At 44.3% G+C, this 24,079-nt stretch overlaps 1 protein-coding gene across 1 annotated transcript in view; it reads right to left on the bottom strand.

Moving 5' to 3' along the window:
* The window catches only part of CELSR1 (cadherin EGF LAG seven-pass G-type receptor 1), a 292,313-nt gene that overhangs the window by 87,687 nt on the left and 180,547 nt on the right, over positions 1-24,079 (bottom strand).

The raw sequence follows: 24,079 nt of genomic DNA, 5'->3' as shown, positions 1-24,079 counted from the left end.
CAGCAGGAACCAAAAAAAGCATGACATTTACAACCTAGAGGGATATAAATTGGTAAATACCAGACAACCTTAATGCCGCTACATGGTCTTATAGATTGCACTGACCAAAACAGTCAGTCAGGCAACTGGAGATTGGGTCAGATTAGAACAAACACACTAAAGTTAATTTCTGCTTTGTAAAATTGCCCTTTGCTGATTTCTAGAGAAAAAGAATGAACAGCACCTTTAAAACAAGCCAATATAAAGAATGGAGAATCCGTCACATATTTCCACTCTGATACATTCTGATAGTCACCAAAGGTAAGTATGACAAATTATTACACAAACTTTTCATTCCTTTGATGTGCATTATTCCTTCATTACTCACTGAATAGTCTAAAGGCAATTTTTTTGGTATGTACTTGCTCTTGACTTGAATTTATACACACCCACAAGAATTTGTGACAGCAAAAAAAGCACTTTCCAGTAAATGGAGCAAACACTGCAAAAACTAAATCACCATACCATTCCCTTCCCTAGACAAAGTGATAGTGGCATCCTGGAACTCCTCACAATCAGGATTCAGGTTGGGTCATGACACTGAGATGGCTTTAGGAGCACGGAATGGTGACGTCCTTACTGCTATGTACAGAGGCCAAACTTTGAAGTTCATACAGCTTGACCTGCTGGTGGCTTTTGATATAGTCAATTAGGAGACACTGCTCATCTCCCTACAAGATTTAGCTGGTGTAAATGGTGTAGCACTCAACTGATTTTCATCAATCCTTTCTACCACACTCAAGAATGATAATAGGCAGCAGCTTCTCATCCTCACAAGCTCTCACATGTGGAGTCCCACAGGACTAGTTCTGTCCCCTCTCCTTTTCAGTATACGTGATGCCTTGGAAAGAAATTGTGTAATGCCATGCATACATTGATGGCACTCAACTGTACATTTCTTATCCAGCATAAATGACCAACACCCTTACAGATATGACATACCTCCTGCAAGAGACCAGTGCTTGGATGAAGCTTGTCCCAGGGAAGACAGCCGTGATGTTGGTAGGGAAAGTGAAAGAGCCAAAACCTTGTCCACACCCTTCTTTGGTATTACTGGATTCCTCTCTGCTCCTTGATAAAGAGGCAGCAGCAAAATGCACCTTTTTTCACCACTCGGAGACTATGTCCATTCCCCTCAGACAAAGGCCTAGGTACCACAATCCATGCAGTCATCACCATAGGACTGGTCTGTCTCATTCAGCTTGTACCATGTTTTTCTCAATTCCGCATTTTCACTGGTTGTTGATTCCTTTACCCCACCCCTTTCTTACCACTGCAACTTTCCAGCTGCCTGCCCTCTCTGTTTCTGCCTAATATGCTTCGCATCCTTCTTCTTGTTCCCCTTCCCACATTTTCCCTGTCATTTACACACTCCCGTTAGTTCGGCAACCCCTTCCTCACCCAAACTTCAGCCCTAAACACCCTCCACACATAAGCATTATGGTATGTAAGTGTTCTGTTTTGATTCATCATGTTTAATTGTGTGTTTGGAGCCCAACCATTACTGTGATCAAAGTCCTACAAATACTTAGAAATACCAAATTGTGCCACTCTTATTCACACTGAATAGTATCACATTGAGGAGTAGTCCCATTTTCTTCCATAGAACAACTTGCTAAGAAAAGTATCATTCAGCATGAGTAAAGGTGACACAGCCTGGCCTTCAGAAATTAGCTCTCTCATCCTCTCTTGGTTCAATAAAAGTATGTTGTGTGATTGTGTCAGGTTAGTGGCCTTTGGAAGGGACCCGTTAAAGTACATGAGGATTCCTGTGTGGCCAGGTGCAAAGACAGTTCCTCCAAATGCTGTTTCCCCTCACCGCCATAGATGTGAAATTCTTTAAAAACTTCTCTGTAAATCAGAGAGTTTCTGTACGTTTCTGTGTGATTAAATACAGATAAGAGCACACTTCAAAGTATTACACTGAATTCCTGAGCTGCCATTTAAATGACTCTGCTGGAAACAGTGCACAGTGTTAAAATGTTTTTTTCTCATTAAAGTAGATTACAAAAAAGATCTGCTCTTACAACAACAGAAGGGAGTCCTGCTGCAATAAGGTCATGCCTGCTTTGAAACAAAAGAGTAGCAAAGGTATAGATAAAAGGACATTTAAAATTGTTATTATTACATGTACAATAGTTGGTTAAAATGTTGTAATGTAGTCTGGAGGGACTGGAATTTTCAATTGCTTCAAGCCCTGTTTTGTGATGTTTATAAGAGGAAATGTTCAGCCTGCATTAATGTGGAAAAAACCTCATGTCAGAAAATCATCTATTACAGTAGATACAGAATAAGGCCTTAATACTTCTGTCATAAATATAAAGGGAAGGGTAAACACCTTTAAAATCCCTCCTGGCCAGAGGAAAAATCCTTTCACCTGTAAAGGGTTAAGAAGCTAGGATAACCTCACTGGCACTGACCAAAATGACCAATGAGGAGACAAGATACTTTCAAAGCTGGAGGTGGGGAGAAACAAAGGGTCTCTCTGTCTGTCTGAGGCTTTTGCCGGGAACAGAAAAGGAATGGAGTCTTAGAACTTAGTAAGTAATCTAGCTAGATATGCGTTAGATTCTCTTTTGTTTTAATGGCTGATAAAATAAACTGTGCTGAATGGAATGTATATTCCTGTTTTTGTGTCTTTTTGTAACTTTCTCCATGTTTTGAATCTGATTACCCTGTAAGGTATTTACCATCCTGATTTTACAGAGGTGATCCTTTTACTTTTTCTTCAATTAAAATTCTTCTTTTAAGAACCTGATTGCTTTTTCATTGTTCTTAAGATCCAAGGGTTTGGGTCTGTGTTCACCTATGCAAATTGGTGAGGATTTTTATCAGGAAAGGGGGTGTAGGGTTTGGGAGGATTTTGGGGGGGAAGACGTTTCCAAGCAGGCTCTTTCCCTGTTATATATTTGTTAGACACTTGGTGGTGGCAGCAAGAAAGTCCAAGGGCAAAAGGTAAAATAGTTTGTACCTTGGTGAAGTTTTAACCTAAGCTGGTAAAAATAAGCTTAGGGGGTTCTTCACATCTGTACCCTAGAGTTCAGAGTGGGGAAGGAACCTTGACACCTTCCCATCCATATTTGGTGCACATTGCCATATACTTAGGTCTGCCTACCCACAGCTGACTTTCCAAAATACATAGAAGGCCTTGAAGGGTCCTTGAGAAGTCATTATGTCAAGCCCCCTGCACTGAGGCAGGACAAAATAAATGTAGATCATCCCTGACAGCTAAGTTCCCTTCCCCCCAAATAAAAAAAACAATCTCCTGATGCAGTTACTTTTGTTCTTGTAGGAGCTCCCAAGACCACCATAAGCCTATCTGGATACCATATCATTAACTCAGACAAAATCTCTTTGGGCGCTCAAGTGTGAGAGTAAATTAAACATGCAACCCGCCTACAGGACTCTGGTAAATGCAATGTGCATGGTAAGTCAACAACATGGTTTTTTAGCTGCATCACTTGAGTTGCATTTGAGCTTTGTGTAACTGAAGGGCTTCCTGAAAGTTTCTCTGGGAAGTGAAGGCTCTACCCTTATGCAAATATCCTCACATGGGGCCCTTCTAGAATTACAAATGAAGGTTTCAAACGCAGTCAAATTCTTTAAGTTTTTTGTGTCCTGTAAATCTCCTTATATGAAAACCATGGCAACAATTTGGATCCAACAGTAGCTTTGTAGAGGAAAAGTCATTCAGTACAAACTGGGGCTCTTGCTGAGAGCTCTTTAGGAGCTTTGCAGGAAGCTGATTTTCATCATGCCAGCTTGCCTGCTGCATTACAGCGAACTCGAACAGTCTGGGAATACATTCTATCGATTACTAACTATTAACAATGAGAAGAGATATACAAGGGGTAACAAACCTAGGAACATAACTAAATCCATAGTCACTGGATAGTTTATAAGAGCTGGTAGGAACATCTGATTTTTTCCAGATAGAAGCAGATTTTGGAAATGAATAAAAACACAATCAATTACTTTTCACTGACTTCAGCATCATACTCTAGATAGAAGCTTTAAAAGCTGAACCTGTTACACTTAGAGCCAATATAACTGTGAGCTTGGAAGCCTGGACTCACTAGATGGGGAATTCACTACATCTCCTACTGAAGGAAAGTATGGCTAAAAGCAGCTGCAGTGTTCCTAACAGTGGGACGGGAAGGGAGGGTCCAAAGCTTTGCATTTTCAGTGCTCCCCTTGGTGCACTGTGTAGTGAGGAGAGCCATCCCTGCATATCCCCCAAGCACAGGATTGTTAACTGTGACAAGCCCTTGTGTGGGCCATAGGGAGGGATACATCCATGTTTCCCCTGCTCCATATGCCCCTGATTAAAGGCCACAATCTGGCCCATGCTATTTAGTCATACCTTTAGATAGATTCCTCTGGTTATTTTGGATCTCACTCAGATGGGGGAAGTGAGTTTTTTTGGTCCCATCTTGAGCAAACATTTCAAGAGTGTGCAAATTTCCATATTTAATATTTGCAGTCCTTGGAAACTTTAGCAAAACTTGCTAATTTTTATTTTAATAGGAGCTCCAGCTCCTACTAAAGTCAATGTAAAAAAATTCCCATTGATTCTAATGGTTGATTCTGGTCATAGTGGCATTAAGATAATCTTCTACAACTGCATTGTTTGTGCAGAAAATCCCCCTTAATCCTTTAATAAATTAGTTTTGAAGCCATTAGGATTTCTTTCATGAATTCTCTCTGTGGCCACAATTATCTCTTGTCAGATGTCATTAGTGACGGATACCTACATAATAAATGTTTCTGCTAAACTACATCTGCTAATGATCAGACTTCTCTTATGAGGTATGCTTTTCAATAGGAGTCTAATATTTAGTATTCAAAAAAGATACTTATGAAGATAATAAACCAGTCACTTCTCTCCCCAGTACGTGTGTAGTAGCTGTGGCCTTTCCAAGCACATATTGTATTATTAAAAACTGTTAATTTTCTATTGAAGATTATAATTGCCAATCATGTTTCCAAATGTTCAGACTACCAAGTAAAAGGAATTAGTAAAATCTATAACTTTAGGTTCAAAAAGTGACTGACAATTGTTGCTCTGTGATGGCTGTTTGGTGGCCTACGTACAATGAGTCCGTGATCTCTGTTCAGTTCCTTGTGGACAGGTGACTGAATCATAAATACCACCATCGTAACTGGCAGTCTCAGTAAAGAAACCGAGGCATGAATGGCCATGCATCACAAGCTCCCCTTTCACTCATAGAGGGAGCCCCTCCAGACAGGGCTGAGGTGCACTAGTAGGGCAGCAGAGAGAAGTTAGCATTGTTTCTATAGCTGCATATCAGTTATGTGGGAACAGAGGACTTCAGGTTGCAGGGCTGTCAACCCAGCACTTTGCACAAGCATTAAATTCACTTTAAAAGAGAGAGAATATCCAGTATTGCCATGAATGGCTTTTGAAGCGATTGTATTGTTTGCAATCTGAGGTTAACCCCAATGGTATTTGATAGCTTGCTTTGTTCTTCCAAAGTTAACAGTGGAATACCAAGGGGGTGGGGTGAGGTGGGGTCAATCATCATTGCTGGATATAGAATCATTCTGTTTCCATAACAGGTGAATTTGCTATCATCACACAAGGTCTGTGTTTGCAGATGGAAACGTGATAGCCTATCTATCAGCTCCACCAGCAGCCAGCACTGTGGGACACGTATGCTACAATGAATGGGGGCTTGCGTTTGTCTCTCCATTGCAGACTGTTGTGGTGTAGCCATATTTCATCCGATCCTATTCAAAACAAACTGCAACATTAATCTCTAATGCAGACTAGTACAACTGTCACCTTCTAGGAGTCTGCTCATTCTGCTCACCCTGATGCAATGAGTTTAGATTAAAGGTCAGACTCTGGCTGTCCTTAGGTGGGGAACGCAAGCTCAGGGTGCCACTTTGCCCCATCAGTACACCTGCACAATAGGCAGCCAGACAGCCACTGCTCCCTGACTCCAAGAGGGAAGGATGCAGCTGGCACAGCCAGACGTGTTCCATGTCTCCACTGAGTGAATGGGGGCCATGGCCAGGCCCCATCCCTCCATGCACATACTTGATCTCAGAGGCTGACCATGCCTCTTTAAAAAAGTCACATCTGAGCGTGCGTCCCCAGCCCCTGTGGAAACATTCTGCCTCTGACTTTTGCCACCCATGCCCTACACCTCCACATACAATCTTGCATGGCACAGACTCCCAGTGCCAAAGCGGAGCTCTACACACGTAAAGTCCTTTGTCAGCGAGGAATGCTAACTGGGAGACAGTGAAACTGAGTCTTGCAAGTCAGCTGCAATCAAAATACATTTTTATTGGAATAACTGTAAGAATCATATGAGAGTGAAGCTAAGCACTTGTCTTCACTGCCTTGTTAGCTCAAATGGTTACACTCGATGTACTCAACTCCAGCTAGTCAGCCTATGAGTGACAGCGGCCAAGCTGGAAAGGCCAGATCAAACCATCCTCAAGTTACTGTGCACTCATGGCCATGGTAATGAGTCAAACAAAGGCACTTGCCTTCTGGGGGCATTTCCCTTGGCTCTGAGCGCCACACTATACTGAGTTGCTTCTTCCAAAGTCTCATGGTGTATTTTGGGAAAACAATGTTTGTCCGTTCTGGTCACATGGGCAGAAGTGGTGTGTGCCTGGCAACTTACTGCAGCATACCAATTCTGCTTGTGTTTGTTTCTGTGTTCAAATGGAAAGCCATGGGTCCTATTCTGAATGAGGAGTGGGATGCAGGGCTTTTCTCCACCCAGCTCCTAGTTCCCCGGCCTGGCATGCAGAAGCAGAGATGGCTGGCCAGAGACTTCAGCTCCGAGGGCCTGATCCTTTTTTTCCTGCCCAGATCCTAATCCCCCTGCCTGGCGTGGAGAGTCAGGAGCAGCTTGTGGCTTTGTATCTGCAGTCCTCTATTAGAAAGCCTTCTCCAAACATGCATTTATTGTGATGGTGATGCCGAAATAAAATTGTGTTAAGAGCCCAGCCCTCTCTAGTGTAGTCAAAGCACTCACAAAATCAAAGGGACTGAACAAAGTTAATAATACTATCAATATCAACTTTAAGCATCTAACGGTGCAACTGGGCCTATCACTGTCAGTGCAGCTGAATTAACCTTTCACGGCACATCAGTGACCAACAGTATCGGTGCAGCTGCATTACGAGTTAATTAATGTAAAAGTGAAATATACTAGCATCACTGCTACTCTGAATTGTTAACAGTGAACAATTGCAGCAGTCCAGCCCAGCTGCCTTAAACCAGGTATATCACGCACAAATGGCACTGTGCAATGTCACATGAATGGGATGTGCATACAGTCACCTGTCATCACACCACTGTCCCTGCAGGGAGGGTGGAGTGATGATGGTAATCCTGACCCTGGGTATTTCCTTCCATGGACTGGCTAAGCCTCCACTCAGTGGTCACTGGCTGTATAAGCCTGAAATAAAGTTCAGGCCAATGTGAACAGGCTGATGAACTAGATGCAGGAACATCCATCCAATGGAGATATACATTTCCACCTCTTCTTCCCCTGCAGCAGTGGGAGCCTAGTCCTGTATTTCCATGAGACTCTTGACTTTACACCAACAAAGGCCTTGTCACAGACTTACATCCTGGGACAGTGTTATTTTTTAAACATTTGCTCGGCCTCTTTAAATGCTGAAATGCTAGTGTCATGTGAGAGAAAGCACAGTGCTGAATACCCTGCAACACCCCCAGTTCTGTGTCTGCAGACATCTGTATGCTTATATTAATAATGCCTGCTTTGCACACAGGCAGGAGTTTAAATCTGGAGGGATAATAGCTTCGTATGACCAATGGAGAACAAAACACAGACACAGCAGCAGCAGCAGTGAAGCCTACCCTCTGAGTACTGGGAGTGGGGGGAGAGGATGACTGTTTCCCACATGCAGCAGAGAGTGGTAGACAGGATGTTAGCTGAAGCCTGCCCTCTGGATGCTCCGGGTGGAAGGATGGAAATGGTACTACCCATGCCGAGAAGGGTTTGTTCACCCTCCACCTTCCAATACAGATTAGTCCTACCCAGGCAATGATGGGCCCTTATGTTATTGTCGCCTGACAATGGAGTTCTCATCTGGCTGAGGCAATGTTGCTTCATTTGCCACTTCCTCCTTGGTCTGTTTCTCCATCTCCTCCCTAGAATGCTGCATTAGGGCAGAGTGGCTGTGGCCCCCATTGGTACGTGTCAGCTTCATCTCACCCAAGACTCTGTGGTTGGCAACAGCCCCAGGTTTCCCCGGGGGTCCTCCATCTATGGTCGATGGCTCAGGAACTTTCCCTGGGGTCCGGGAACTGTCCAGGGTGTAAGTGGCTCCGTTCGGCAGCACTACAGAGTACCTGGTCGAGCTGCTTGTAGCATGGTGGGGTTTCACCAGACTGGGAGATTTGATCCTTTGCCTGGCAGTGGTGTCTTCGGGGGTTTGATCTTGTCCCGACATAGGTGGCCAGACTGGTGGATCCCTTCCTCAGACAGTTTGGATTAAATGTCACCATTTGCCTGCTGAGTTGTGATCTTGGACGCCAATCCATAAGCCCTGCTGGCAGCACATCACAATTGAACAAGTAACTTGGTGTCGGCCTGAGGCCAGCTAGCTGCATGCGGGGAAGAAAGTGCCTACCATCCCCACTCCCCTTCTCCCCCGCATCACCATCTGAATGATCAAGCACAATCACAGAGCTAAAATAAACACTACAGGTGCAGACAGCTGCATGGCAAGGCATGGTCCAAATGCTGAAGTGGGTATTTATACTGAATAGAGAGAACATCCAGTCAATAGGCTGGGAAGACAGAAAAAGACAGTTACCTTTTCAGTAATTGGTGTTCTTCGAGATGTGTTGCTCATGTCTATTCCACAATAGGTGTGCGTGCTCGCCACGTACACCGGTGCCAGAAATTTTTTCTCTAGCAGTACCCGTAGGGGGGGAGAGCCCCCTGCGATCCCTGGAGTGGCACCTGCTCGGCGCGGTATAAGTGGAACTGCGTGCTCCCCCCACCCTCAGTTCCTTCTTGTCAGACAACTCCGACAGAGGGGAAGGAGGGTGGGATGTGGAATAGACATGAGCAACACATCTCGAAGAACACCAGTTACAGAAAAGGTAACTGTCTTTTCTTCTTCGAGCGATTGCTCATGTGTATTCCACAATAGGTGATTCCAAGCTATATCTGTTGGAGGTGGGTCGGAGTTCACAAGTTCCCAGGACGGAGTACGGCCCTGCTGAGCCCAGCGTCATCCCTGGTTTGGGGGACGATCGTATAGTGTGAGGTGAACGTGTGAACCAAAGACCATGTGGTGGCCCTACAAATGTCCTGGATGGGGACGTGGACCACGAAGGCAGCCAACGAGGCCCGCACCCGGGTCGAGTGTGCCCTCACAATGGGTGGCAGGGGGACACCCACCAGCTCATAGCAGGAGAGGATGCACAAAGTGATCCAACTGGAAAGCCGCTGAGTGGAAATTGGCTGGCCCCTTGCGTGCTCAGCCGAGGCAATGAACAGCGAGCACTTTCTGAATGGCTTGGTCCACTCGAGGTAGAAAGCCAGAGCCCACCACATATCGGGTGTGTGGAGATGGCGCTCCTCACTGGAAGCATCAGGCTTGGGGCAGAGGACCAGTAGAAAAATGTCCCATGTGGTAGGCGGAGACCACCTTCAGGAGGAACGCAGGGTGCGGGTGGAGCTGGACCTATCCTTATGAAAGACCGTGTATGGCAGCTCAGAGGTCAGGGTCCTGAGCTCTGAGACTCGCCTGGCCGATGTGATTGCAACCAGGAAGGCCACCTTCCACGAGAGATGAGACCAGAAGCACGTGGCCAGTAGTTCAAACGGGGCCCCATGAGACAAGTCAACACCAGGTTTAGGTCCTACTGTGGGACAGAGGGTCTAGAATACAGAAAAAGACAATCCAAACCCTTAAGGAACCAGCCAGTCAAAGCATGTGAAAATAATGTGTACCCTTGCACTGGCGCATGGAAGGCCGATATGGCTGCCAGGTGCACCTTGACTGACGATGGTGCCAGGCCCTGGGCCCTCAGGTGGAAGAGGTAATCAAGGATAAGCTGGATCGGGGTGGCCACCTGGGAGACACCCTGGTCCGCTGCCCACCTAGAGAACTGGGACCACTTTGCCAAATAAGCGCGGCGAGTGGAGGGCCATCTACTTTCAAGGAAGATGTGCTGAACCTGTTCTGAGCACATCCTTTCCTCTCCGCCTAACCACTGAGCAGCCACGCCATGAGGTGAAGCGCCGCTAGGTTGGGATAGAGGAGGCAGCCCTGGTCCTGAGAGAGCAGGTCCCGGTGGAGTGGCAATGGCCATGGCGGAGCTACCACCAGGCCCGTGAGGGTCCCGTACCAATGCTGCATGGGCCATGTCGGGGGAATCAGGAGGACCTGGGCCTTGTCCGTCTTTATCATCTCCAGGACCCTGCTGATTAGAGGGAAGCAGGGGAAAGGCATAGAGGAGCTGGCCTGACCAGGACAGGAGAAAGGCATCGGAAATAGCACCCCTCCCCAGGCCCCTCCGGAGCAGAACTGGGGGCATCGTCAGTTCTGCTGAATCGCAAATAGGTCCACCTGGGGAGTTCCCCACCCTCGGGAGAGCCAGTGGGCTACTTCTGGGTGGAGGGACCACTCGTGTTGGGAGGAAAAGTCCCTGCACAAGCGATCCGCCCTCTCGTTCCGGGCACCCAGTAGGTGGAAGGCCTTCAGGTGGATGTCACGGGCTTCACAGAAGTCCCACAGCCAGAATGCTTCACGGTAGAGGGCAGAGGATCGGGCCGCGCCTTGCCTGTTGATATAGAACATCGAGGCCGTGTTGTCCGTGAGGACCCTGACTACCTTACCCTCCAGGTGCGAGTGGAAGGCCATGCACACCAGCCGCACTGCCCTGAGCTCCTTGACGTTTATATATAGGGTCAGGTCTTGAGCCAACCACAGGCCTTGGGTCTGAAAGTTCCCCACATAGGCCCCCCAACCCAGGTCCGACGCATCCGACACCAGCTCCAACGACGGGGCCCAGTCCATGAATGGGACCCCTTGGAGCATGTTGTTTGGGGCAGACCATCACCATAGGGAGGTGCTCATAGAGTCTGGCATGGTGAGAACCTTGTCTATCCTATCCGTAGCCTGGGAGAACTTCGAGGCCAACAGAGCTTGAGGGGCCTCATCCTGAGTCTGGCGCGATGGACCACGTAAGTGCATGCCAACATGTGACCCAAGACACAAGTTGTAGGCAAACCCTGGCTGTTGTCACCGGGAACCTTGTGACCGAGTCGATGAGACCTTTCAGGGTCTTGAATCTGTCTGGCGGGAGAGAGGCCCTGGCTGACACTGCGTCCAGGAGTGCCCCGATAAACTCTATGCGTTGGGCCGGGACTATCGTGGACTTGGTGTTGTTTACCAACAGGCCCAAGGCAGTGCACATAGACAGGAGAGTCATGTGATCCCTCACCTGCAAACAGGAGGTGCCATTGACCAGCCAATCATCCAGATAGGGAAATATCTGGACCCCCCGCTGTCTGAGGTAAACACCCTGGGGGCAGTGGACAGACCAAATGGGAGGACTGTGAATTGGTAATGATTCTGCCCCACCACGAAACGGAGGAAGTGCTTGTGACCCTCGAATATGTGTAGTGGTTCTCAAACCAGGGCTGCCGCTTGTTCAGGGAAAGCCCCTGGCGGGCTGGGCCGGTTTGTTAACCTGCCGTGTCCGTAGATTCGGCTGATCATGGCTCCCACTGGCCGCAGTTCACCGCTCCAGGCCAATGGGGGCTGTGAGAAGTTGCGTGGGGAGAGGGATGTGCTGAACGCAGAATGAACAAACAGTTCTGGGGACGAGCTGCAGCAAAGCTGGAGCAGAGCAGTTCCGATGCACCTTCACTGGCAGCAAGAAGGAACTGTGGGTGGTGGGAGCACGCATCTCCCACGCGCCAGGCAGGTGCCACTCCAGGGGTCGCGGGGGGCACTCCCCCCATGGGTACTGCCAGGGGAAAAACTTCCGGCCCGGTGCACATGGTGAGCATGCACACCTATTGTGGAATACGCATGAGCAATCACTCGAAGAAGAACAACAAATAACCCTAGGCGGAAATTTTGGGAAGGCATTGGGGGACTCCCAGCACTCAAATGGACTGTAAGCTGAGTTCCCACTGCATTACCAGCTCAAGCTTCAGTGGCATTCAAGCTCCAACCCAATCCCCTTGACAAGCCTGCTACCTTGAACTTAAAGTGCTATTTAACTTCAGCTAGAGATTTCTGAATGTGGACAGGAGTCAGTTTAGGGGAAAAACTCAAGTTATATCTCAAGCTAACACTAAAGTGAAGATCACCTATAAATGGCCCTGATCCTGGCAATTACAGACCGGTAAGTCTAACGTCAGTACCGGGCAAATAAGTTGAAACAATAGTAAAGAATAAAATTGTCAGACACCTAGAAGAACATAAATTGTTGTGCAAAAGTCAACATGATTTCTGTAAAGGGAGATAGTGTCTTACGAATCTATTAGAGTTCTTTGAGGGGATCAACAAACATATGGACAAGGGGGATCCAGTGGACATAGTGTACTTAGATTTCCAGAAAGCCTTTGATAAGGTCCCTCACCAACGGCTCTTACAGAAATTAAGGTGTCATGGGAGAAGAGGGAAGATCCTTTCATGGACTGAGAACTGGTCAAAAGACAGGGAACAAAGGGTAGGAATAAATAGTAAATTTTCAGAATGGAGAGGTGTAACTAGTGGTGTTCCCCAAGCATCAGTCCTAGGACCAATCCTATTCAACTTGTTCATAAATGATCTGGAGAAAGGGGTAAACAGTGAGTTGGCAAAGTTTGCAGATGATACTAAACTGCTCAAGATAATTAAGATGTGAAGACTGTGAAGAACTCCAAAAAACCTCACAAAACTAAGTGATTGGGCAACAAACTGGCAAATGAAATTTAATGTGGATAAATGTAAAGTAATGCACATTGGAAAAAATAAACCCAACTATACATACAATATGATGGGGGCTAATTTAGCTGCAACTAATCAGGAGAAAGGTCTTGGAGTCATCGTGTATAGTTCTATGAAGATGTCCAAGCAGTGTGTAGCAGCAGTCAAAAAAGCAAACGGGATGTTAGGAATCATTAAAAAAGGGATAGAGAATAAGATGGAGAATATCTTATTGCACTGATATAAATCCATGGTACGCCCACATCTTGAATATGGTGTACAGATGTGGTCCCCTCATCTCAAAAAAGATATACTGCCATTAGAAAAGGTTCAGAAAAGGGCAACTAAAATGATTAGGGGTTTGGAACGGGTTCCCTATGAGGAGAGATTAAAGAGGCTAGGGCTTTTCAGCTTGGAAAAGAGGAGACTAAGGGGGGCTATGATAAAAGTATATAAAATCATGAGTGGTGTGGAGAAAGTGAATAAGGAAGTTATTTACTTGTTTCCATAATATAAGAATTAGGAGCCACCAAATGAAATTAATGGATAGCAGGTTTAAAATAAATAAAAGGAAGTTCTTCTTCACTCAGCACATAGTCAACCTGTGGAACTCCTTGCCTGAGGAGGTTGTGAAGGCTAGGACTATAACAGGGTTTAAAAGAGAAGTGGATAAATTCATGGAGGTTAAGTCCATTAATGGCTATTAGCCAGGAAGGGTAAAGAATGGTGTCCTTAGCCTCTGTTTGTCAGAGGGTGGAGATGGATGGCAGGAGAAAGATCACTAGATCATTACCTGCTAGGTTCACTCCCTCTGGGGCACCTGGCATTGGCAACTGTCGGTGGACAGGATACTGGGCTGGATGGACCTTTGGTCTGACCCAGTATGGCAATTCTTATGTTCTTATGTATTTTTATGTTTATCTCACACAGAAGAATTTGCATGTTTAGTTTGGAAATACAGAGAAATAAAATTCAATTCAATTCAAAAATAAAATAAAACTCTGAGAGACAGTTGCACTCAATTCCTTCCTCACAAAGGGTAGTCAAATAAAAATAATATTTCAAGGGTATTACTCAGGTGAATATTGACTATTTATGTAAGAGTTCGCAGGGCTGGGCCATGTGATTGTAAACTGGATAAGGGTTGGGAAAAGCGGGAACAGAGAGATGTCTGATATTGTGCCCTAAAAGTGACATGTCCTGACAATCCATCAGGAAATGTTAAACAGAAATGTTAAATACCCTTGCTAATTGTAACACCTGTGAAAGGAAACCAGAGTGGTTTAGAAAAATTTGGTGCACTTGGACCTTTCACCTAGTGTCTAAAATTTTGTTCAAACACCTGAAAATAAGGACTAGACACTGGCTCAATGGCCTAAAGAAATCCAGTGAATTAAACAAAGGAGTAAAGGAATTACACCTTATTGCATACCGTCAAGTATAAGAGGACATCCTTCACCCAATTACAGCGAATAGTGTGGTGTCCGTATTATATACACTTACTTACTGGAAGCCTTAAGGCTCAAGTGACACTTACATTCCAGATTCTTTCTGAAGCATTTACACCTGCTGTTTTTGTAGTTCTTGGGCCTTGAGCAGTTGCAAGGAATGAATCCTTCACCACCTGTGGAAGACTGAACAGCTTCTGTCACAGACACATTGTCTGATCTTGCAAGCCTTACTCTTGTGAGTCATTTCATGAGTCATTTAGTGAGACGCTCAAGTCATTTCTGTGGTTTGACTAAATTACTGCAACATATGCAGTACATATACAGTCAAGGTTGCCATAAGGATTTTCTGTTCTGTGCAGGATTCCTGGCCTGCAGGGAAATTACCTTATGTTCTATTGAGCTGTTGAAAAAGCACACTCAGCCTGTAGGGCAGTAACATTTTTAAGCAACCCTGACCTAATTTACATATAAACACATAAGTACACGCCACATATACATATATGTACACATACCCTGAAATAATCGAAGAAACATGTCTATACTTAAACCATTTTTATCTCCTGCCAAATGACGAATAACACCCTTAGGTGATGAGTCAGTCAGGAATAACTGGAATATAAATTTATTGATGTAACTTGAATTCTGAACAAAACTGCATTTGTACTAAAAGTTTGGAACAATAAGTTGAAGTTTTCAACTAGTAAAACAAAATCTACTATTACTAGGTTTAATAAAATCTCCTCAGACAAATATAGGGTGCGATCAAGTGTGGTGCTGCATGTGAAATTAACCCTGGATTTCTTAATCAACATGATCATTACTGAAAGTGGTTACCACTCGGAGGCCTGGTGGTTTTGTTCCTATTCTTGGTGGATGAGCGTCAACGTCACTAAATGTATACATTGCCATTCACGTTGGCAGACTCTGCAGAGGCCAAGGACTTAATATTTATGAAGACTAAACTAATGTCTCGCCTTCGTTGGGCTTACTCTAGTTAGAGTAGAGGCACATTAGCAGAGTAATGGGGGAAGCTTGCACTGCTACTGCCCATTACTTTATCTGTTCTGTGGCTTAACAGAGGACTTCACCCTCCAGGGCTGTCACTTTTCACCAACATTTAGTTTACTGGGGATATCTTCCCCCATTACTTCCTCTTCTTCTTCCAAAGTAACAAATAATTCCTACAGCTTGTCTACACGGTAAAGTGATGAACATCAGTGGACTGTGAATTCTAATCCATACCAGCTGGCCTGTGTTGACTCTGCTAGTATGCACTGCAAGTTCCCTAGTGCATGTTAATGTAGTTATGTTTGAGACAAGATTTACATTAACATACACTAGGAACTTTTAGTGGGTGCCAGAAAGGTCTAAAAGGGCCAGTTAGTGAGTGACGCATTGGTGCATATGAGAATTCACACCCCACTGATGTGCACAACTGCACTAGGTAGACAAGGCCCTATATTTATGAAAACATCAATCTTAGGGAAGCGGGACAAGCTCATCTTGAGGAAGATTTACAAGGAATATTTAGCACCAAAAAACAAAAACAAAGGGACAGTCCCTTTTCCCTTTCTTCCAAGAAATGTGTCTTGGTTGGAAGCCCAGCTAATTGAAATGAAGATGCCAATGGGACAATACTAAAAGTACCTAAAAAATTACATAATGCAGGTGCGATAATTGGAAACTACCAAATCCAAAGGAAGATTAGTCAGTATGCTGCCAAACTGGTGTCTAAAATACCGTACAGTACATTTTGCTAGAACCTTTCAGAGATACACTATCCTTGGAAAACAGAGGTTCTTTAATGTTTAAGTAAGATAAGGAAAGACCCTTGCCATTTATCATTAAACTACCAGTCTATGGAATATGGTAGATGAATGATGGTTGCCAATTCTCTATTCGCCATATTGGACAGAGAAATACACTGAAGATTGCTTCACTAGTCACCTGAATAGGGGTTAAAAATGAAACAAACCAAAAAAACAAGTGTTTTCAATAGTCTGAATAAAAATCACCTTTCCCTTCTCAATTAACCAGATTTCACTTTCTTGATATATATAGGTTTCAGAGTAGCAGCTGTGTTAGTCTGTATTCGCAAAAAGAAAAGGAGTACTTGTGGCACCTTGCTCTAATACATTTGTTGGTTTCTAAGGTGCCACAAGTACTCCTTTTCTTTTTGATATATATAGTGTCATAATCCTACCACGTCTCTAGATGTCCAAAAATTCTTCCAGGTAGAATACGGTAGGTAAGTCTTGAAGTCATAATGTAAAATATGCAAAATTAAAAGAAAAACCTTAAAAAGTTTAAAGGCCTTCTTTATGCAATATAAAGTTACAAAAGGGACATTAAAACATGCTTTAAAATAATGCTGTTTACATTGCAGGTCGCCTTTAAACTCAACAGCACACCTCCCATTGACTTTAGTGGTAGCAGGATCAGGACCCCTGCAGATAAACAATTTGCACATGTGCACCAGTTGAATCAGTGAAGATGAAATGAAAAATTTCAAATACATTAATTCCCACCCTCCGTTCCCTCCCAAAAGTCAGCAAACATCTATTACTGCAAGAAACATGACTGGCAGGTAAACAGATATCTTGTTAATGGGGAGCTGACAAGACTTTTAATATGAGACTGACACTGAAGCAAAGTCTTGAAACACCTCTGGATCACCTTCACTGGCTCAAAGCTTTTAGTTCTTTCTCCACAGTGTTTGTTATCCAGGAAATTCAATTCAGAATCACCATTGCCACCACTAAGACATCTACCTGCCTTAGGTATTTAAATTGAAATCAAGAAGGTTGTCAACTGATACCAAAGGAAGGGGAGGGAGAGAATCATTTTCATCAGTACATGTTAATTAAAACTTTATTCCTGCCTCTCCTCCTCTGATAATTGTCATCTTTGCTACTGTGATGCTTTTGCATAAACACACATTAGTGTTTGTAGCAGAATGCTGAACATTGGCGCAAGTGCAGAACTGCTGTGATGTTTCCTACTGAACACTGCTGCACATTGACTAAGTCTGAAATGGAATTACACTGTCCAGTGGTCACTGGCATTAAGCACCATTGGGAAGTAGTATGATTAACATGCTACAGCTTTAAGGGTGGTTACACTCTCTATTTCCCTCACCCACACTTTGTAATAGAGTGAGGTCAGGGCTGATCATTGCCCCATATGGCGTAATTTTAAGGATAATATCAATGTGTGTGAAAGAGGGTGGGGGAGATTAAAACAGGGACACAAAACAGCATAAGCCTTGCCTCCAACTATGCAGTCTGAGAGGAAGCCCTAAGGTTTCCTAATAGCAGAGGCAGAGGCTTGGCAGGAGCAGACAGCCACCAGCCGGGAGGGTGGGAGGGGAAGAAGCATCAGGAATCCGCCATGCAGTAGAGGGGGCAGGCAGAACAAACTCCACCCCCAAGCACTCCTCAGGGAAAGAGGGGAAGCGGCCCCTTAGAGAAAGTAGGTAAGGAGGCCATAGACCCCCTATGCCTGGTAAGCACAGGGACTATATCCGAGGAGCACAGATCCCCCCAAGGGGATAGGGAGGAATGAGGCAGTGGTGGTTGTACAGAGCCACGGTCACACTTCCCTTTCCCTACTAGCCCAGACAACAGGTTGACTGCACACTGGGGAGAAGCCTGCAAAATCCACATTGATGATGCAGCTTCCACGCACCCCCAGCCTGCTGGGGAGTGAAAAGAGGGATTTTGCCTCCAAGGCCACCCTGCAGACAAATAATCCATTTTCTTAAGCATACAATCTGGCTCTTCGGCACAGCAGGGCACTCACACTAAAACCTCACCACTCTGTGCTCCCTATAGTACAACTGGCTGCACATTTATTTTCCTTAGAGGAACTAGTACAAAATGCAAAGCTGGGGCAGAGACTGACCTCTTGCTTCTGTATTTAAAACACCTGTCTCTTCTCAGAAGTAAAGCAACTGATGAGGAGGTCACTTTCTGACTAACACTCTGTTAACAATGTTACCAGTAACTTTAACAAGCAAACCCTTTCTGAATTAATTTTAAACAAACACCTGGGGTGTCATTTACAAGCTTACCTCATTCATACCCAACATCACCTTGATTCAGCTGCAGAAATAAATCTAAACTCACAGCTCATGAGCTACCCACACCACTGGCCTGTCTTGGAATAGTTCAGACTTGCAGGCTTGTATTTTAAACATCCAACTATCCTAATCAAACAATTAGGAACCTCGTAGGAGAGCCCACACACTCCCAAGTCAGCCATTCAGGGAATCCAAATTTCAGGAACACTCAAAGTGCCACTGACTGCCATACAAATTTCATAAACTGCTTTCACTTTGTTCAAAGCTAATGATTCAAAGATAAGATCGGTTCATTCATTTGAATAAAATATAAACTGACTGACAGTTAAAATGTATCTTCCAAGATAGTCTACAGTCTGGTTAAATGCTGCTTTCCCTACTCACTGGAGTCTCTCCTGACATCCCTCTGCACATGGAAGTTTTGCATAGATATCACAACCCTCGCAGCAGCAATAGCTGCATTGGACCCAATTAGAATCAAGGCCTGTTTGTGGTAGGTGCTGTATAGACACAGAAAGACAGGGACCCTGTGCTGAAGAGCTTACAACCTCTTTGAAAACGAAATATTTTGAAAGGTGTGTGTGGGGAGAGGGATAACAAACCAACGGAAGGAAGGCTAAGTGTAACAATGATAAGAATACATAAAAAGAAAAGGAGTACTTGTGGCACCTTAGATACACCTTAGTTACACAGAACTGCTAGGTGCACATCTCGAACATTCGGAGTTGTTTGTTTGTGGTAGCACCTACAGTGTGTTAGGCATTTTCCAGGTGTACAAAAGGAGACAGTCCCTGTCCCAAGAAGCTTGCAGCCTAAAGACAGACTGTCTACCTGTCTGAGGACAGAGAATAACAAAAGGGCTTTTCTGTACAAATCAGTAAGATACACTATAGGCAGCACAGCATTAGCGAGTTAAAGAGGGAACTAAAAGTGGAAACACTTGGGCCTTGTGAGTGAATTCAGGGAGCTTAAAACATGCAAATAGGTAGCGCATTACAAGGCACAGAAGTGATGGTTCAGGACACTGACAAATGGATGGACCAGAGTGAAGTTGATGGGGGAAAGAGGGGACAAATGGGTTGGGAGGGGAATGAAGCTCAACAAGAGAGAATAAGTAGGGTGGGGCAGATTTATCCTGAGCCATTTAAATTTTTTAAATTATAAAATATAGATCTATTAATAAAATAGACACCACGAGTTCCCAATGGCCATCTATTCATTTATTATCAGTTGCAAGTTTCCCATAAACATCCTGGTAGAATACAGAAGAGGAGGGGTTTGAAAGAGGACAGGGTAGAAGCTACACACACTAGCTCGGGGAAGGAGCTCCATGTGCAAGGACCAGCACTGAAGAAAGTGCAAAGAGGTGTGTGGGAGAAGCAGACAATATAGAGGCTGCTATTGTTGACAGAGCAGACAGGGAAGGGGCAACTCAGCAAGATCTAAGAGCAAATAAATAGGCAGGGGCAGAGTTGTGAAGGGCCTTTAAGATGAAGACAAGACACTAGAGTCTGATACAGTGAAAGGGGAGCCTGTCAACGGATTCATCGAGGGGGGTGACATGGTCCAAATGACGGGCAAAGAAGATTATCTAAGTACTGTAGCTGTGTTTTGGCCTTGAGCTGGGAGGGGACGTGTGTGTTTGAGAAGCCAGAGAGCAGAAGGCTACAGTGGTCAAGATGGTAGATGATGAGGTGCTGGATGAGAGCTTGTGCTGTGTGGCTGGAGAAAAGGCGGAATTTTTGGAAATGGTGCAAGGCTGAAAAATGAACACTGTCCTGTGAACAATCTGGAGTTATCTCCCCCTCCTAACCTGCTTGTGTGGGTAATTTAAATGAAGCCATACGTTTTAGGCATTCCGTTATTCAAACATGTCTGAGTTATATCAAGTTTAGACATAACATCCCATTTATCTTGGCATAACACAAATCCCTGAATTATCAGCCTTAGCAAACTCCTCACAGGGACTTTTTATCTTCAAACCTTGTTAAAACAAAAGCCTGCCAAGGAATTGCCTTACAAATAAATATCACTAGAAGCAAAGACCTAACCATCCCCTCAGTTACACCAGGGTGCCTGAAAGGGGTGGCCAGGAGAAGACAGGGCCATGGCTCTATCTTGCCAGCAGCGAGTCCTACCCAGCCAGCAGGACTGGCTGCGGAGGAGCATACTGCAGCATCCTTGAGAGATGGTGCAAGGTATGCACTCCCCTGGAGGGGCACTTTAGGAGCCTGACCTATAGTTTACATTATTTGTTAAGTACGACACATGTGACTAACTTTGAGACTTGAGTGCGATTTTCCCTCCCCAACCCCAATGCTAGAGATTCCCCAAATAAACAGCTGAAGATACCAAAGCTTGATTTATCACAGTAAGATGGCATCAGTCTTTTACATTAAAAAGCAGACGTATGCGTATCTCTCAGAAGAGTGGTTACCACATTGAATGCATGGTTCATCTCTGCATTTTATGTCAGTTCAAAGCCCCTGAAGTCAATGAAGCTACACTAGCATAAACCAGGAGTAACAGAGTGGTGAATCACCCTATGTTTTGATGTCTAGTATCTCCAATAGGCTTATAAATCATGAACAATAACTGTGGCAGTGAGTTTCCATGCCTGGAATCAGTGGAAAGAAAGGGAGTGATTATTCAGAATCCCTACAACAAAAATACAGCATTAGGGTGATTAAAAGTAATATCATATCTTTAAATCAATAGTATGAGACAGAGAAGATGTCTACTGTTAACTATCCCACTGGGTTGTTTACAGAAGATGGGAAGGGACTATTAGCTGAAAGGTGAAATTAAGAGTGAAATAATTTTTGATTCCTTCTACCCTTGCCCATAAAAACTCAACAATCCTTCCTCACTGCATCACTTTATTACATTAGACTGTTGAGCTATATTGTTCACCTAAGTCCTTATTGTATTCAGAACTTATTAAAAGAACCATGGCATTTATTGCATTCTTCAGTGCTTGATTTTACTCTTAAAGTTTCACTACTTTTTTCCAGACCATCCCTTTCTATAAAAGCGGGGGGCCAATGTTGATCTCTCTTTATGAAAACATATTTTTAGATTCACTGTGCTAGCTTAGCACCCTGCCCCCCGCTGGCCCTCTCATTTCACTTCTTGCTTGCAGACAAAAGCCATACTCAGGTAGACTCCTATATCATTCACAGGGGGCAGGGCCAGCCTGAAGAGATTGCAACTTTTTTTTAATGTCAACAGCCCTGAGACGACCAGGGAAGTGGGGAAAGGCCCAACTTTGGCTCCTTGCCCATCCCAAAAACTAAGCTGGTGCATTTTTAACAAAAGAATAGGAGGGAGGGGGAATAACTACCCTCTAGGAAACAGCATCAGAGAAACATGGAAGGAACATCTGAATGCCCCTTTCTCCTCAAAGAGCTGGAGCAGTCTGGGAGATAGAAGGGGAAAGGCCCATACACCCACTGGAAGGCTCAGAACCGAGCATCTGTGACCCCCCCAAGAATCTCCTCCAAAGAAAATGGAAAAGCAGGGAGAACACTTCAGGGAAGCCCAGCAGGCCAGTTTCTGACTCTGATCCCAAGTGTTGAGCTCCCTGCACTCTCCTCCTGGCATGGCAGAACTGACAGAGGCCCCTCTGTCCTCCGTCGCCAGTGAGCCTTGATCTGCAGTTTGGAGGAAGAGGGCAGCATACAGGCCCCAAAAGTCCCCTCACACTGAGAACCACTCTCACAGTGGGTATTCATCCACCCCAGCTCAGAGGGAGGGGTACCATAGTCAGAGGCAGACAAATAAGCAAATGCTTTAAAACAGTAAAATATCCTTGACTATGCTAGCAGAATAACTTATACTATCCCTTTAATAAACAGAAATAAACTCTGAAAATGAGGCAAAGGTTTATTTTTAACCACTGCATAGGATCACTTTTCCTTTTAGAGAATACGCTGGAGCTGTTTCAACTCCTTATCTTTTTGGCAGCACTTTAGAATTTTAAACTAGTAGCCATACTGTGCAATCCAACCTTTCGCTGATGTATGTTCCTTTCCCCATGCTTGCTGGCCCATGAATAGAAATGGCTCACCATGAAATATGTTAAGGGTTTCTTTATCATTTCAGTAAATAATTCCCTTTATATTAAAGCTACTTACTTGGGGGAAGGGGGGAGCCAAGAACATGCAAAAACAGTGTTTTACAGATTACAGGAAAGACTTTCATTGTATCCAGGGTCACATACATACAAGTTACACTTCTGTTTCTCTGTTGTACAGTGAAAATAAAGGCACATAATACAGGAATAAATGCGTAACTGGATATGATTTTATTTTCTCCATAAAATATCCTTAGGCAAGAAGACACTACCTATGAATCTGATGAAAATCCTAATACTCTCATTCAAAGTCGCACACAAATTGTGGTGAAAGGATGCAGCACTGGGAAAAAGAACTTGTTGATTATATTAATCCTTCATCTTCTATTTATCTTCTTACATTAGTATCCTCTTTCCTTTCTAACACAGCCAACAGTATGCATCTATTTCTTTATTTAATCCTTCATAATGCTATCATGTCAGACTAAAAAGCACCAGTTTTGAATAACCATGCAATTTATTTAATTCCATTACAGATACAGGAGCTCTGAAACCTGTGTCTAAACTATGACCCAATATTTCATCTCAAAGCCCTCTTTTGTTCTTTACAGAAATGGCTTGTGTACCTAGATCTCTGACATAACCAAACAGCAACTTACATTTCCCATAAGCTACCCATAGAGCACATGAGCATCCTTGCACCCCTTAATTAGTTTGTTGAGTGTATGCAATAGCCTTTTTTCCATTAAATCTAATCTCTTATATCTTTGTACAAGGCAAATGAAAATTTTTTAGTAGGATCAGCCCTGATTACCCAAAAAATACCATATCATAGCTTAACTTTCCAATTCTCTGTATACAGTATGTTGTTTCTTTTACATGAATTTTCATGGGAGAATGCCCCAAAATAGAAATACATGGCTTGCAGTGCTGCCTGCTTTTTCAGTGCTTAGCTACAGTAATAAATATTAATATCAGAATCTGGTAAAAAATAGCAAAAGGCAATAGCAGATACTGTCAGAGGGCTCTCAAAAGGAAAGTCTACCTGTGAGGAAGCTGTGGCAGCACAAAGCAGTCACAGTCTTCCCTCCACCTTGAGTCTGAGCAACCCCAAAAGTGAGTGGTCTTGACCATGCAAAGGGCATGGACAGAGTGGTTGGGGAATGTGGTGATTCAATGCATCCCCTCAGCAACCATTAGGGGGTTTAGAAGAACTGAAAACTAGAAAAGCCCCAAAAAACAGAACATTTTCAATTTTATTCTTCCTCAAAGGACCCGAGCCTGCGCCCCCTACTGTGACTAGATTCTAGAAGAACCCGGGGAGTTTTGTTTCTGTCAGGTGAGCAGGACTAGTGCCAGGGTTATTTAAAAATGAAAAGAAAAACAGAAATCCCAGGGCAACTACATATGTTGGGCCAGATCCTCAGGTGGTCTAAATTGGTTTTACTCCATTGAAATTAATGAAACTGTGCTGAGGAC

The sequence above is a fragment of the Dermochelys coriacea genome, chromosome 1 (assembly GCF_009764565.3).
Source record: "Dermochelys coriacea isolate rDerCor1 chromosome 1, rDerCor1.pri.v4, whole genome shotgun sequence".
NCBI lineage: Eukaryota > Metazoa > Chordata > Testudines > Dermochelyidae > Dermochelys > Dermochelys coriacea.
The sequence above is the reverse complement of the archived record's forward strand: the minus strand, read 5'-3'. Positions and strand labels throughout refer to the sequence as shown.